The sequence below is a fragment of the Amblyraja radiata genome, chromosome 13 (assembly GCF_010909765.2).
Source record: "Amblyraja radiata isolate CabotCenter1 chromosome 13, sAmbRad1.1.pri, whole genome shotgun sequence".
Taxonomy (NCBI): Eukaryota; Metazoa; Chordata; class Chondrichthyes; order Rajiformes; family Rajidae; genus Amblyraja; species Amblyraja radiata.
Genome location: NC_045968.1, coordinates 25,943,371 through 25,957,363, shown reverse-complemented (window position 1 = coordinate 25,957,363; position 13,993 = coordinate 25,943,371).

Genomic DNA, 13,993 nt, shown 5'->3' with positions numbered 1-13,993 from the left:
TCTGTTCACATTTTCAGCAGCAATTGTCTAGTTAGTTAGTTCATTAAATATCTCTGAAAGTAAGAAAAATACTTGGAGACCTCTGAAGATACTGCGAAGTTTTAGAAGCAGATTAAGGCCATTCGGCCCTTCAAGTCTACACCATTCAATGTGGCTGATCCATCCTTCCCTCTCAACCCCATTCTCCTGCATTCGCCCCATAAAACCTGCCGCCCATGCACCCATGGCAGTTACGCTTGCTCAGCAGCAGAGACGGTGGCATCATTCATTCTCAAGATGATTTAAGTACCAGTTTTCCTTCATTTGAATTTCTTCTTCCATTTCCATTTCTTATGGATGCTTTCAAGTAGCCAGTGTGGTCTTGCCCACGTTCTCCACCAGTAGGGTGTCGGGATGACATCGGCTTCGGCAGTGACCACACCGACAATCGCAGTTGGGTGAGTTCACATGGTTTATTTTATTTACAGTGGTAAAAAGGCCTGGGCCACATGGGGGCTCTGTCCCTCGTTGTCAGAGTGCATGTGCAGTGATGCTGACAATATCGGGTTTGTCCTGGCAGCTTAGTCCTGGTCTACAGGGGAGGAGGCGTGTCGACCTCAGGCTTTTTCGTTCAGTTCACCCTTGTTTCGAGAGGATGTGCGGACGGTACAGGATTCTTCCTGGCAGCTCAGCGTTGGGCTAGAAGAGGCGATGCAGGTGGTATCTGGATTATCCTGGTGGCTATTTGTTACATCTGTGTGTGTAAGCACAATCCCTCACTGTCTATGGGCAGGCAGATAGTCTGGCATTTTAGACTTGCCCCAAGCCACTCAGTCTTAGCCTCAGGTAGAGGTGCTGGTGTCTCTCTCTTGTTTCCTCGCAGTACAGTATTGACCACATGGTGGCATTGGTGGCATTGGTGGCCTCAGGTCTGTTGCTCAGTCTTTTTCAAAATTGCGACAGGGAATGCAAATACTCTTGTCTGCCCCACAGGCTGGAATGCCTGAGTTTTCATCGGGAGCAGGATGATGCTCCCAATCCCCTCAGACTCCCCCTCCCCCCACACAGCCCCTCCCAAACATCCCCCGCTCCCCTTGTTTTGGACTCGCCCAAATTCGGGATCATTTCCCCTGCATCTAGCCTGACCAATCCTTTACGAATTTCATACCTTTCTCTAAGAAACCCTCTCATCCTTCTAAATTCCAGTGAATACAAGCCCAGTCAACCCATTCTTTCATCATATGTCAGTCCCGCCATCTCACGGGAATTAACCTGGTGAACCTACGCTGCACTCCCTCAATGGCAATAATGTCGTTCCTCAAATTAGAAGATCAAAATTGCAAACAATACTCCTGGGGCGATCTTCCCAGGGCCCTGTAGACCTGCAGTAGGACCTCTTTGCTCCTAAATTCAAATTGTCCCGCAATGAAGCCCAACATGCCAGGAGCTTTCATCACTGCCTGCTCTACCTGCATTCTTACTTTCAGTGACTGATGTACAAGCACTCCCAGGTCTTGTGGCACCTCCCCTTTTCCTAATCAGACACCAGTCAGAAAATAATCTGCCGTCCTGTTCTTGCTACCACAGTGGATAACCTCACATTTATCCACACTATACTGCATCTGCCATGCATCCACCCAATCACCTAACCCATCCAAGTCACCCTACAGCCTCATAGCATCCTGCTTGCAGTTCACACTACCTCCCAGCACTGTGTCATCCGCAAACGTGGAGATGTCACATTTAATTCCCTCGTCTAAATTGTTAATGTATATTGTAAATAACTGGCACCCCACTAGTGATTGCCTGCCAATCTGAAAATGACCCATTAACTCAAGGACAGGTTTAAACCAAATTACAATCAGATGCGGTGGCAGTGGGCTATGGGAGAATATGATAAGTTTGAATCTACAATTTCAGAGGGAGAAGGGAAAATCGGAAGTGTCAGTATTACAGTTGAGCAAAGGGACTATGGAGGAATGAGGGAGGAGCTGGCCAAAGTTGACTGGAAAAAGACCCGAGCAGGGATGGCAGTGGAACAACAATGGTAGGTACTGGATTTCTGGGAATAATACAAAAGGTGCAGGATCAATTCATTCCAAAGAGGAAGAAAGATTCTAAAGGGAGTAAGAGGTGACTGTGGCTGACAAGGGAAGTCAAGGACATTATAAAAATAAAAGAGAAGAGGAATAACATAGCAAAGATGGGTGTGAGGCCAGAGGATTGGGAAACTTTAAAAGAGCAACAGAAGATAATTAAAAAGGCAATACGGGGAGAAAAGATTAAAAGATAAGCTAACTAACCATAAAAGAGGATATTAAAAGCTTCTTTAGGTATGTGAAGAGGAAAAAATTAGTTAAGACAAATGGGGTTCCTTTGAAGACAGAAACAGGAGAATTTATTATGGGGAACAAATAAATGGCAGACAAGTTGAACAGGTACTTTGGATCTGTCTTCACTAAGGAAGACACAAACAATCTCCCAGATGTACCAGTGACGAGAGGACCTAGGGTGATGGAGGAACTGAAGAAAATACACATTAGGCAGGAAATGGTGTTGGATAGACTGATGGGACTGACGGATGATAAATCCCCAGGGCCTGATGGTCTGCATCCCAGGGTACTTAAGGAGGTGGCTCTAGAAAATGTGGACGCATTGGTGATCATTTTCCAATGTTCTATGGACTCAGGATCAGTTCCTGTGGATTGTAGTATAGCTAATGTTATCCTAGTTTTTAAGAAAGGAGGGAGAGAGGAAAGGGAAATATAGGCCAGTTAGCCTGGGGAAGATGCTGGAGTCAATTATAAAAGATGAAATAGCAGCACATTTGGATAGCAGTAACAGGATCGGTCCGAGTCAGCATGCATTTACGAAGGGGAAATCATGCTTGACTAATCTTCTGGAATTTTTTGAGGATGTAACTAGGAAAGTGTACCTGGACTTTCAGGAAGCCTTTGATAAATTCCCACAGAGGTGATTAGTGGACAAAATTAGAACACATGGTATTGGGGGTAGGGTACTGACATGGAGAGAAATTGGTTGGCAGACAGGAAACAAAGTATATATTTCGGCCCGAAACGTCGCCTATTTCCTTCGCTCCATAGATGCTGCTGCACCCGCTGAGTTCCTCCAGCAATTTTGTGTACCATAGGAATTAATGGGTCCCTTCCTGAATGGCAAGCGACTAATGGGATACCTCAAGGCTTGGTGCTTAACGATTTAGATGAAGGGATTAAAAGTAACATTAGCAAATTTGCACATGACACAAAACTGGGTGGCAGTGTGAACTGTGATGAGGATAAAAGTATAAAATTATAAAAGGACTGGACAAGCTAGATGCAGGAAAAATGTTCCCAATGTTGGAGGAGTCCAGAACCAGGCACCGCAGTCTAAGAATAAAGGGGAGGCCATTTAAAAGTAAGATGAGAGAAAAACGTTTTAAATCAGAGAGTTGAGAATTTGTGGAATTCTCTGCCACAGAAGGCAGTAGAGGACAATTCACAGGATGAATTTAAAAGAGAGTTAGATAGAGCTCTATGGGCGAGCAGAATCATGGGATATGGGGAGAAGGCAGGCACGGGTTACTGATTGTGGATGATCAGCCATGATCACAATGAATGCTGTTGCAGGCTCAATGGATGAAATGGCCTCCTCCTGCACCTATTTTCTATTTTCTATAATGCTATGAGAATGCAGGGTGACTTGGACAGGTTGGGTGTGTGAGCAGGTACATGGCAGATGCAGTTTAATGTGGATAAATGTGTGGTTATCCATCTTGGTGGCAAGAACAGGAAGGCAGATTATTATCTAAATGGTGTCAAGTTAGGAAAGGCGGATGAACAATTAGATTTGTCCTTGTACATCAGTCACTGAAAGTAATCATACAGATATAGCAGGCAGTGAATATTGCTAATGGCATGTTGGCCTTCATAACAAGAGGAGTTGCATATAGGAGCAAAGAGGTCCTTCTGCAGTTGTACAGGGCCCTGGAATATTGTGTGCAGTTTTCGTCTCCAAATTTGAGGAAGGATATTCTTGCTATTGAGGGAGTGCAGCATTGGTTCATGAGGTTAATTCCTGGGATGGCTGGACTGTCATATGTTGAAAGAATGTAGCGACTGGGCTTGTATGCACTGGAATTTAGAAGGATGAGAGGGTTTCGTATTGAAACATATAAGATTATTAAGGGATTGGACACACTGGAGGCAGGAAATATGTTCCCGATGTTGGGGGAGTACAGTACTAGGGGCCACAGTTTAAGAATAAGGGGTAGGCCATTTAGAACGGAGATGAGGAAAAACTTTTTCACCCAGAGAGTTGTGAATCTATGGAATGTTCTGCCTCCGAAGGCAATGGAGGCTGATTCTCTGGATGCTTTCAAGAGAGAGTTAGATAGAGCTCTTAAAGTTAGCAGAGTCAAGGGATTTGGGGAGAAGTCAGGAACAGGATACTGATTGTGGATGATCAGCCATGATCACAGTGATTGGCCGTGTTGGCTTGAGGGCCGAATGGCCGTCTCCTGCACCTATTGTTTATTGTCTATTGTCTATTGTGTAAATGCCAAATATACATGTACTGGGTCATCTTTATCTGCCAGGTTCAACATCAAAACAATTCCAAAAGTTTTCTTCAATTTCATAAATTTATGTAATTGTGTGAGTTGTGTGGAAGCCACACATCCATCTTTTCCTTTCTAGAAATTATGTGTTGGATGTTTCCACTATGGAAATTATGACCTCTAAAGGGCCTGTCCCACGGGCAACCTAATTGGCGAGTTTAGAAGAGTTTAGGATAGTTTGAAAAAATGTTGAAGACCTCCTTCAACCATGTAGAAGACTTCCTTTGACATTCTTCGACTTTGTTGAAGACTAGCTTCGACTAGCTACGACTAACTTCGGGAAAATTGGACATCGAATAGTCGAGAGTCAGCCACCATTTCCCTCCATCAATGGACATTATATCATACAGCATGTAAGTATGCATGGAACATGCCCTGTCTTATATGATAAATGGTAAACTAAGATAAAGTAGAACAAACCAGGAAAAGTAATCAGGGAACCCATCACAAATCCTATCGCAAAAAAGCAAGCAAAAGAGAAATCTAACTAGCATTAGATTATTGGCTTAAAGCCTCTTGCAAAGAACTGTAAGTAAGAGCAGAAATTACTTGTATTTTATGGATAAATTATTTTCAAAATGAAGCAATTGATCGTACTGATATACATCAAACCAATTGGCATCTGAGCAGTTCAAGTAGAATCGGTATATAATCTCACCATGTTGTTGTGCATTGAAGATGGGACAATTCAAGTGTATTCTGGCTTAGACACACAGTGGTAAAATAGGATGCTCGAACAACTGTGGGGAAATCTTCAGCAGACCAGCCAAAAATCTGATGTTGGTGAAAACTGCACCCTTATGGGCCTGTCCCACTTAGGTGATTTTTCAGCGTCTGCCGGTGACTGTCAAGTTGCCAGCAGTCACCAGAGAAACCGGCAACTGGAACAGCGACTGTCAGAGTGGAACACACACTCACACACACAAACACATCGCTTCCTTCATCAGCCCATTATGCAGGCGGGGGACAGGGCAAGAGGGTGCAGCACTGTCTAACAAACTCACACAGTGCAAAGCCAAGGTGATACAGATGCACACCGCGATGAACAGGAAGGTTGGCGCTGTAATTAATGTTGATTTGTAGTCCTTATAATAACAGTGGCCTCATACCATGTCAGGTTATATAGAGTTTATTAGGTACAAGCAATACAAGTTCTCACATGAGAGTTCACTTTAAGACTAACGGAATGCAGCAGACCGCGACGCCAGCAAGCTAGTGGGCGTAACTACAAATGCATGACTCATAACATGAGCTACTAATCTACATCCCCCCTCTTAAAGAATCAATAACGATGTATACCCATAACTAAGCAAAGCAAATATCACAACCGATGGCAGATTGGTGGAAAGTCAAACATAGTCCGGATACTTCACGACCGGCCTGAAAACTCGACCGGCACATGTACGATAGAGGCCATCTCCATTCTTTTTCTCCGGGGAAAGAGCAGGCAAATTCACCACCTTGGGGGAGTGGACCAACGCCTCTGGAGTCGGAGCAGGAAACTGTGACGCAGGCGAAGATGGAACAGACAGAGGAAATGTCACAGGCATGGATTGTTATGCTGGCAAGAGCATGCGAGGGTCACTAGATGCAGATTAAAATGAACTTGTATGATCCGGATAATAAGGAGGAGGGATTGGCTCCTTCACAGGCAGAAGATATTATCTGTTGCGTCGGTAGGTGCCGCCGTCGGCTCTAACAATGTACGAGTGTGGCTCCGACATGGGAGCAGAAACCACCCCAATACGGTCATGGCCTCTGTCAGTCTGTAAGCGAACCACCTGTCCTTTGTTCAATGGCGGCAGAGGCCTACTCGTCTTGTTAAACCATTTCTTTTGAACATCACGCTTCTGTTGCAACCTGGTTTGAACCTCCTCAGGTGGAAAGACATGTGGGATTAACGTTTGCTCTGCTACGGGCAACAGGGTACGGGTCTGCCTTGACAATAATCGTTGAGCAGGCGATCCCAAGGCAGGATCACGGGAATTGTTGCGTAAGTCGAGCAAATCCAAGAATACGTCAGATTTAGCCCTGTGAGAGCGAAACAGTGGCTTCAGCACCTGGGTGTCTTGCATGCACAGCGTCAAAATAGCCGTGATGCAGCGAAACAGGAACCACGGCCTTGTGACCTTTTAAAACAATGCTGTCTTGTAGCACTAGTTCGTCCCAAACAGGGAAGAAAGGTCGGACTGGCAATGGAACGTTGTAGAGCTTGTCTGGCCAGCCACGCTTAATGACAGAAGATAGCGACCATAGGTTCTTGTTGGTGACAGTGTGGGCAACCAGGTCCTCCATCCAAGAAGAAGGGATGAGGGATGCAGTCATCACGATAAAGTCATCATCCTGCGAGGGTAGATTCTCGCAGGTCTTCCGAGGTGCACGTGAAAGAGTTTCTGCCAGGTGCATATCCTTTCCACGTTTGTGGGTCAGGACGATGTCATATTTTTGAAGTTGTAGTAACATCCGTAGTAAGAGCGCTGGAGAGTTATTAACAGGTTTATTGAAAATGCTGATAAGAGGTTGGTGATTGGTTTCAATTGTAATAGTGCGACCAAAGATTAAATCGTTTAACTTTTTGCAGGCGAACACAACAGCTAACAACTCTTTTTCGATTTGGGCGTATCGTTGTTCTGTGTCAGACATGGTGCGCGAGGCATAGGTAACAGGTTTATTGCCATGGCCATCATTCTGAAGGCATGCAGCGCCCAGCCCATGTTGTGCAGCGTCACATGTAAGTGTAATAGGCAGTCTAGGATCAAAGTACTCCTAGAGTAGGTGTGTCTGACATCTGTCGTTTAAGAGTGTCAAACGCCGTCCATTGTTGCTCATGCCAGGTCCAAGCAGAGTCCTTGTGTGTGAGATGGTGCAATGGGGCTGATATTTCGCTGAAATCTGGAATTAATTTGCTCAAATAGTTCGCCATGCCAAGGAATCTCTGCAAGCTGGGCACATCTGTGGGTGCTGGAAGTTCATTAATAGCACTGGTTTTCGCTGGATCCGTTTTCAGGCCGTCCTTGCTAAATTTATGGCCTAGGTATTTTACCTCATTCACTCTGAATCTGCATTTTTTGGGATTGAGTTTGAGATGGATTGCCTCGGCATGCTTCATTACTTTTATCAAATTGGCATTGTGTTCCTCGATCGTTTTTCCAGCAATAAAGATATTGTCCACTGCGATGGAGCATGGGTAACCAGCAAACAATTGTTCCATAGATTGTTGAAATACTTCACTGGCAGAACTTATACCAAAGGGCATCCTCAAAAATGTATAACGTCCGAACTGAGTACTGAAAGTTGTCAGCTTGGAGGATTTATGTTTCAGTGGAATCTGCCAGAATGAACTCTTGGCATCTAGCACTGTGAATACAGTTGCTTCGGCCATCTGCGCCCCAATCTCGTCCACCAAACGCATTGGATAATGTGATCTCTTAATTGCTGTATTTAAGTCCTTGGGGTTAATGCAAATCCGTATCTCATCTTTATTCTTCTTAGTAGCGACAACCATTGAGGAGACCCAGTCTGAGGGTTCAGTCGCAGGAGTAATCGCACCAAGAGCCACCATTCTGTTAAGTTCACTTTGTACATGATCCCGCATAGCACGGGGAATCCTGTGAGCTGGACGAACAACTGGGATTGCCTCAGGGTCAATGGTAATCATGTATCTCACAGGCAACCTGCCCAGCTCATCGTTAAACAAATCCTTGTACTGTGTTAAAATGTGATGTGTAAAATCACAGCCTATAGTCAGTGGACAGACTGAAGGGCTGAAGGAAATCAAACCCATGTCATGGCATGCATTGGCATCCAGTATGGATCGTACCTTCTCGTGTACCACGTAGAAATCCAGGATGTTGTCACGCGCGTTGAGAGGGCAACGTAACTTTACTTGGCCGTTAGAGTTTCTGTGTTTTGCAGCTGTTGGAAGACAGCCAGCGAAATTGCGTTGCACCGAGTGCCGCTATCGACCTTAAGGTAAAATGTTTTGCCGTTAATGAGCAAACCGACCTTGGGATCCAGTTTGGATGCGGAGCCAGACAAAGCATGCACATTAATCTCTGTGCTGTCGCCATCTGTTTGTGCAAACTCGGAGCTAGGATATTCATCCTGGTTTAACGAGTTGACAGACTGTCTTGTTTGAAATCTGTTGTTTCGTGATCTGCAGCATTTCGCAAAATGATTTATTTTATTGCAAAACCTTCAGAGTTTTCCATATGCAGGGCACCGGTCATGCACTGCCACAATTAAAGCAATTAGCAATCCATCTTGGGCTGCTAACTGGCCCCTGGAATGGGCGAGTAGTAATTTGATTAGACACGCTGGCTGCATTGACTTCACGAGCAACAGAAGATGTTAGCGTTTTAATGTGGGCATTGGTTAACTCAGCTATATGACAGCGGTTTTCAACAGCTTCTAAGGTCAGGCTAACTTCTCGTAACAATTCATTGCGTAGTTTATCATTCAATATGCCATGTTTTAAGCGGTCTCTTATCAAACTATGTTCAATTTCTCTAAAATCGCATCGACTATTTTATTGTATTGTATTGTATTGTATTCAATTTATTGTCATTATCTCATATTAGAGACAACTAAATGAATTTCCCTTACAGTCAAGTATCATAAAAATAAATAATAAATAAATAAAACATGTTAAAATAAAAAAAGCACAAACACAAACGTCCACTACACAACATAACCACAACACAACACAATGGCACCAAAGTTAACGAAGGTACCATAGTCCAGCCAGCCTCCCCGCCGAACTTTCCAGCCTCCCGAGCACCCGCAGTCGCCGCCACGGGCAGCCCGATGCTCAGGCCCACACGGCGGGATGATGGAACACCGACGCCGAACTCCGACGGAGAACATCCTCAGCGGCCCGGACCTCCAGATCAGCCACCTCCCACCGGAGTCCGCGGCTCCCGAAGTCCACAGGCCGAGCCGGGCGGAGTCGCAGGACTCCGCGATGTTGATCAGCGCCACCCGCGTTTGGAGCTCCGCGAACCACAGCTCCGCGATGTCGGTGCAGCAGGCCCAGCACTCCGGGGCTCGAAACAGCGATCCCCAGTAAGGCATCGCCCGCCCCGCGATGTATCCAGCGCCACCGGAAATAGAGCGGACTAGCGACATGCTTCAGTGCACGAAATAGCTCGAATGGTTCTCTTTGTTTTTGACACATTGAGAAAAAATTATGTCGTTCAATGCTCACATCAATTTGTAACTCACATAGCTGTCAGAATTTACGTGGGAAGCCTTCAGGATCACGGACAGACTGCTAGAATCTATACACCATTAGCATCAATTCCAGCCGGTGCACAGTGAAATGTTCTGGCATGTCGAGCAGCTTCAGTGCCTGCCAAGTTAAGGAGGATTGATGCACGGAGAGCAGGAGCAGCAGCTGGATACGCTGCATCAAAGTATATTTAGAAAACTTCCTCGAATACACGCCATTGCTCTACAAGGTCTGAATCAAACACCAAGACCTCCGGCTTCCTGAGAGCAGTAGCCATAACCGCAGTAAAAAAAATAAACCAAGATAAAAACAATATATTCAATTGAAGGGTGAGTTCATAAACACTGACACCATGTTTATTTGTTGTCCTTGTAATAACAGTGGCCTCACACCATGTCTGGTTATATATATAACTCACTTGAGAGTTCACTTTAAGACTAACGGAATGCAGCAGATCGCGACGCTAACAAGCTAGTGGGCGTAACTACAAATGCATGTCTCATAACATGAGCCACTAATCTACAGATGGCTAAAGCACATGTACGGTAAGTCCTTTAAAAGAGGGGAGAGGGGGGAGAAGGAGTGGAAACAACTTTTAAGAAGCCAGAGATTCACGGCTGTGAAGCTTGGCGGACATTTAACATTACCGGTCGGTTATCCTTGGTTCTGAAAACTACTGCTTACCTTTTTTTCCCAATGAGCCAATAAAATTCACCGGTCAGCACCGGCTCCAACCTACGAGAACCTTCGACCACCTGGCGACCCATTAGGACCTCCTGGCGATCCACCTATGGCATGAAAATTCTCGCTACTCTCCATGGCTGCTTCATTCTAGGTGCCGCTAATTTTTCAACATGTTGAAAAATTTGCAGCGAAAATAATGAGGTTCCGACTAGTTCCCAGAAGGCAGGAACTCCTCGCATCCATGAAGGCGATTCCCCAGCAACTACCCGCGAACATGTGGCAACCATGTGATGACTGCATAGTTTCCTGCAGTCGCCTAAAAAGTCGCCTAAGTGGGACAGGCCCAAAAATTACTATTAAATAGAACCACAATATCCTACCAGTTTTACTACATGAGGTGATATATTTCTTTTTTATTTTACTATGACTGGCTTTCAGCATGTAAAATTGTTATTTCAGTGTTCCTAAATTCCTTAACATTGTAAATTATGAAAGGGAGGTTGGAGAAATAAGAGTGAGAATTTCTAGACATGCCATTCATTTATTTTTCCACAGATCACTCTCCAGTTGAAGATATCAACAGAAACCGAGAACAAGCAAAATAAAACAAATTTTTCCAGCATTAGAACAACAATATAATTCCACATTAAATATGTGTAAGATCTTTGTCACTCACCTGTTTTAAACTGGTGGATGGTTTGTGAGACTGGTTGAGGTCGTTTAGTTTTGCATTTGGCATCTGTTTATGTTTGCGTAACTTAAATTATCATTTATGGGTGTGACGCAAAGAGCGGTTTGACGGAAAACAGATAGACAATGTGACCATCATGGGAAAGAATGGAAAAAACACGTTATTAATAAGTTTAATAGATCAGGTAGGCCATGGGCCGAGATGCCAAAAGGTCTCTAGATTTTAACTTTCGTGACCCATGTCTGGTATCTACTTGAAATTTGGCACAGATTTAGATAAAACATTATTGATAAGGAAATCATAACTCGACAGTGCAAAAAGTTGCACACTAATGAATTAAGCTAATTAGATTACTCCCAGTGCCACATGACACAAAGCTGGGTGGCAATATGAACTGTGAGAAGGACGCTATGAGAATGCAGGGTGATTGGACAGGTTGGGGGAGTGGACAGATGCATGGCAGACAAAATTTAATGCGGATAAATGTGAGGTTATTCACTTTGGTAGCAAAAACAGGAAGGCAGATTACTATCTAAATGGCATCAAGTTGGGAAAAGGGGAAGTACAACGGGATCTGGGGGGTCCTTGTTCATCAGTCTATGAAAGTAAGCATGCAGGTACAGCAGGCAGTGAAGAAAGCGAATGGCATGTTTGCCTTTATAACAAGAGGAATCGAATATAGGATACCAAAAGCTTTCTTTACCACCCTATCTATATGAGATTCCACCTTCAAGGAACTATGCACGGTTATTCCCAGTTCCCTCTGTTCAACTGTATTCTTCAATTCCCTACCATTTATCATGTACGTCCTATTTTGATTTGTCCTGCCAAGGTGTAACACCTCACATTTATCAGCATTAAACTCCATCTGCCATCTTTCAGCCCATTTTTCCAAATGGCCTAAATCACTCTGTAGACTTTGGAAATCCTCTTCATTATCCACAACACCCCCTATCTTGGTATCATCTGCATACTTACTAATCCAATTTCCCACCCCTTCATCCAGATCATTGATGTACATGACAAACAACAAAGGACCCAACACAGATCCCTGAGGCACCCCACTAGTCACCTGCCTCCAACCCGACAAACAGCCATCCACCATTACCCTCTGGCTTCTCCCATTCAGCCACTGCTAAATCCATCTTGCTATTCCTGCATTTATACCCAACAGTTTAACCTTCTTAACCAACCTTCCATGAGGAACCTTGTCAAAGGCCTTACTAAAGTCCATATAGACAACATCCACAGCTTTACCCTCGTCAATTTCCCTAGTAACCTCTTCAAAAAATTCAAGAAGATTAGTCAAACATTACCTTCCAGGCACAAATCCATGTTGACTGTTCCTAATCAGACCCTGTTTATCCAGATGCTTATATATATTATCTCTAAGTATCTTTTCCATTAATTTGCCCACCACGGAAGTCAAACTAACAGGTCTATAATTGCTAGGTTTACTCTTAGAACCCTTTTTAAACAATGGAACAACATGCGCAGTACGCCAATCCTCGGGGACTATTCCCGTTTATAATAGCCTGTAATAGCCATAACAGAAACATAACTGAGGAAAGGGAAGACTGGCAGCTGAATGGTCTAGGTTACCAATGCTTTGGATGTGTTAGAGATGTACGTAAGAGAGGAGGAAGAGGAGTGAGAAGTGAATCCTTTCTGATGTGGGAGGACCTAATTACAGAGCTTAGAGGGAATATTCGGGAGATTGTCCAGCAAGACAATACAGGTAGAAAGAAACTAGAAGGGAATGATCACTTTGGTGGGACTGCATTATGAGCCCCACACTAGTCAGCAGGAATCATAGGAGCAGATTTACTGGGAGATTGCAGATAACTACAATAAAAGGTATGCAAGTATATTAAAATAGTGTTTGTGGCAGATTTCAACTAATATTTACTGAGTGTCCCATAGCGCAAAGGACTTGGAAAGCATGGAATTTGTTAAAATGGAGCCTAGGAAGTCTGTTATTCAATATATCGAACTGTGCAGCAGAGGAATGGGCCCCTGGGGAACACAATGTCTGTGCCAAACAGGATCCCAAATTAAACTAATCTTTGTAGATCAGTCTGTACTAGTTGACCTGATCCATGTCATATTTTACTGCATACCACTGTACACTCAAACAGCTATCTGGTTGAGTGTCTCATATTATCTAGCCTACTAGTCCAGCCTCTAGTTAGTTGAGCTTGAGCGTATAACACCTATGTATTTGAGCTCTGTGTGCTTTCTTAAATAAACAACTTATACTCATGTATGGATTCTGAGTTATTAGACATTCTCACAAATTTCTTCACCTGCACATCAGATTCAGATTCATTTCAACTTTAATTGACATTGTCAGTGTACAGTACAGAGACAACAAAATGTAGTTCATATCCCTGCATATCATGACATGATTCATATCCCTGCATATCCATGTGCCAGGATATTCTAAACACCTCTGAAATGCACAATTTTACTTCGGAGTCACGTGAGTGACTACGTGAAGAAGGGCTGTCCGTCTGCGTGCACGTCATTACGTCTGAACGCAACACGCACGACGGACTGGCAGGCACTGAGTCCTCCCAGGCCGTCGGGAAGAGCAGGTAAGGAAAGTTGAATCACTTACCTGCGTTCTTTCGGGCTTGAAGTTTTTTTTCAGAGCCCAGATGTCGAAGAGACGGCCCGCGGGGATGTCGGCTGCCGAAGACCGCAGCTTTCCAAATAGCGGGCGACGGTCTTGTTCCCGACATTAGCGCCGACAGCAAAATCGGCAGGAGACTTTGCGCGGGAGCAGGAG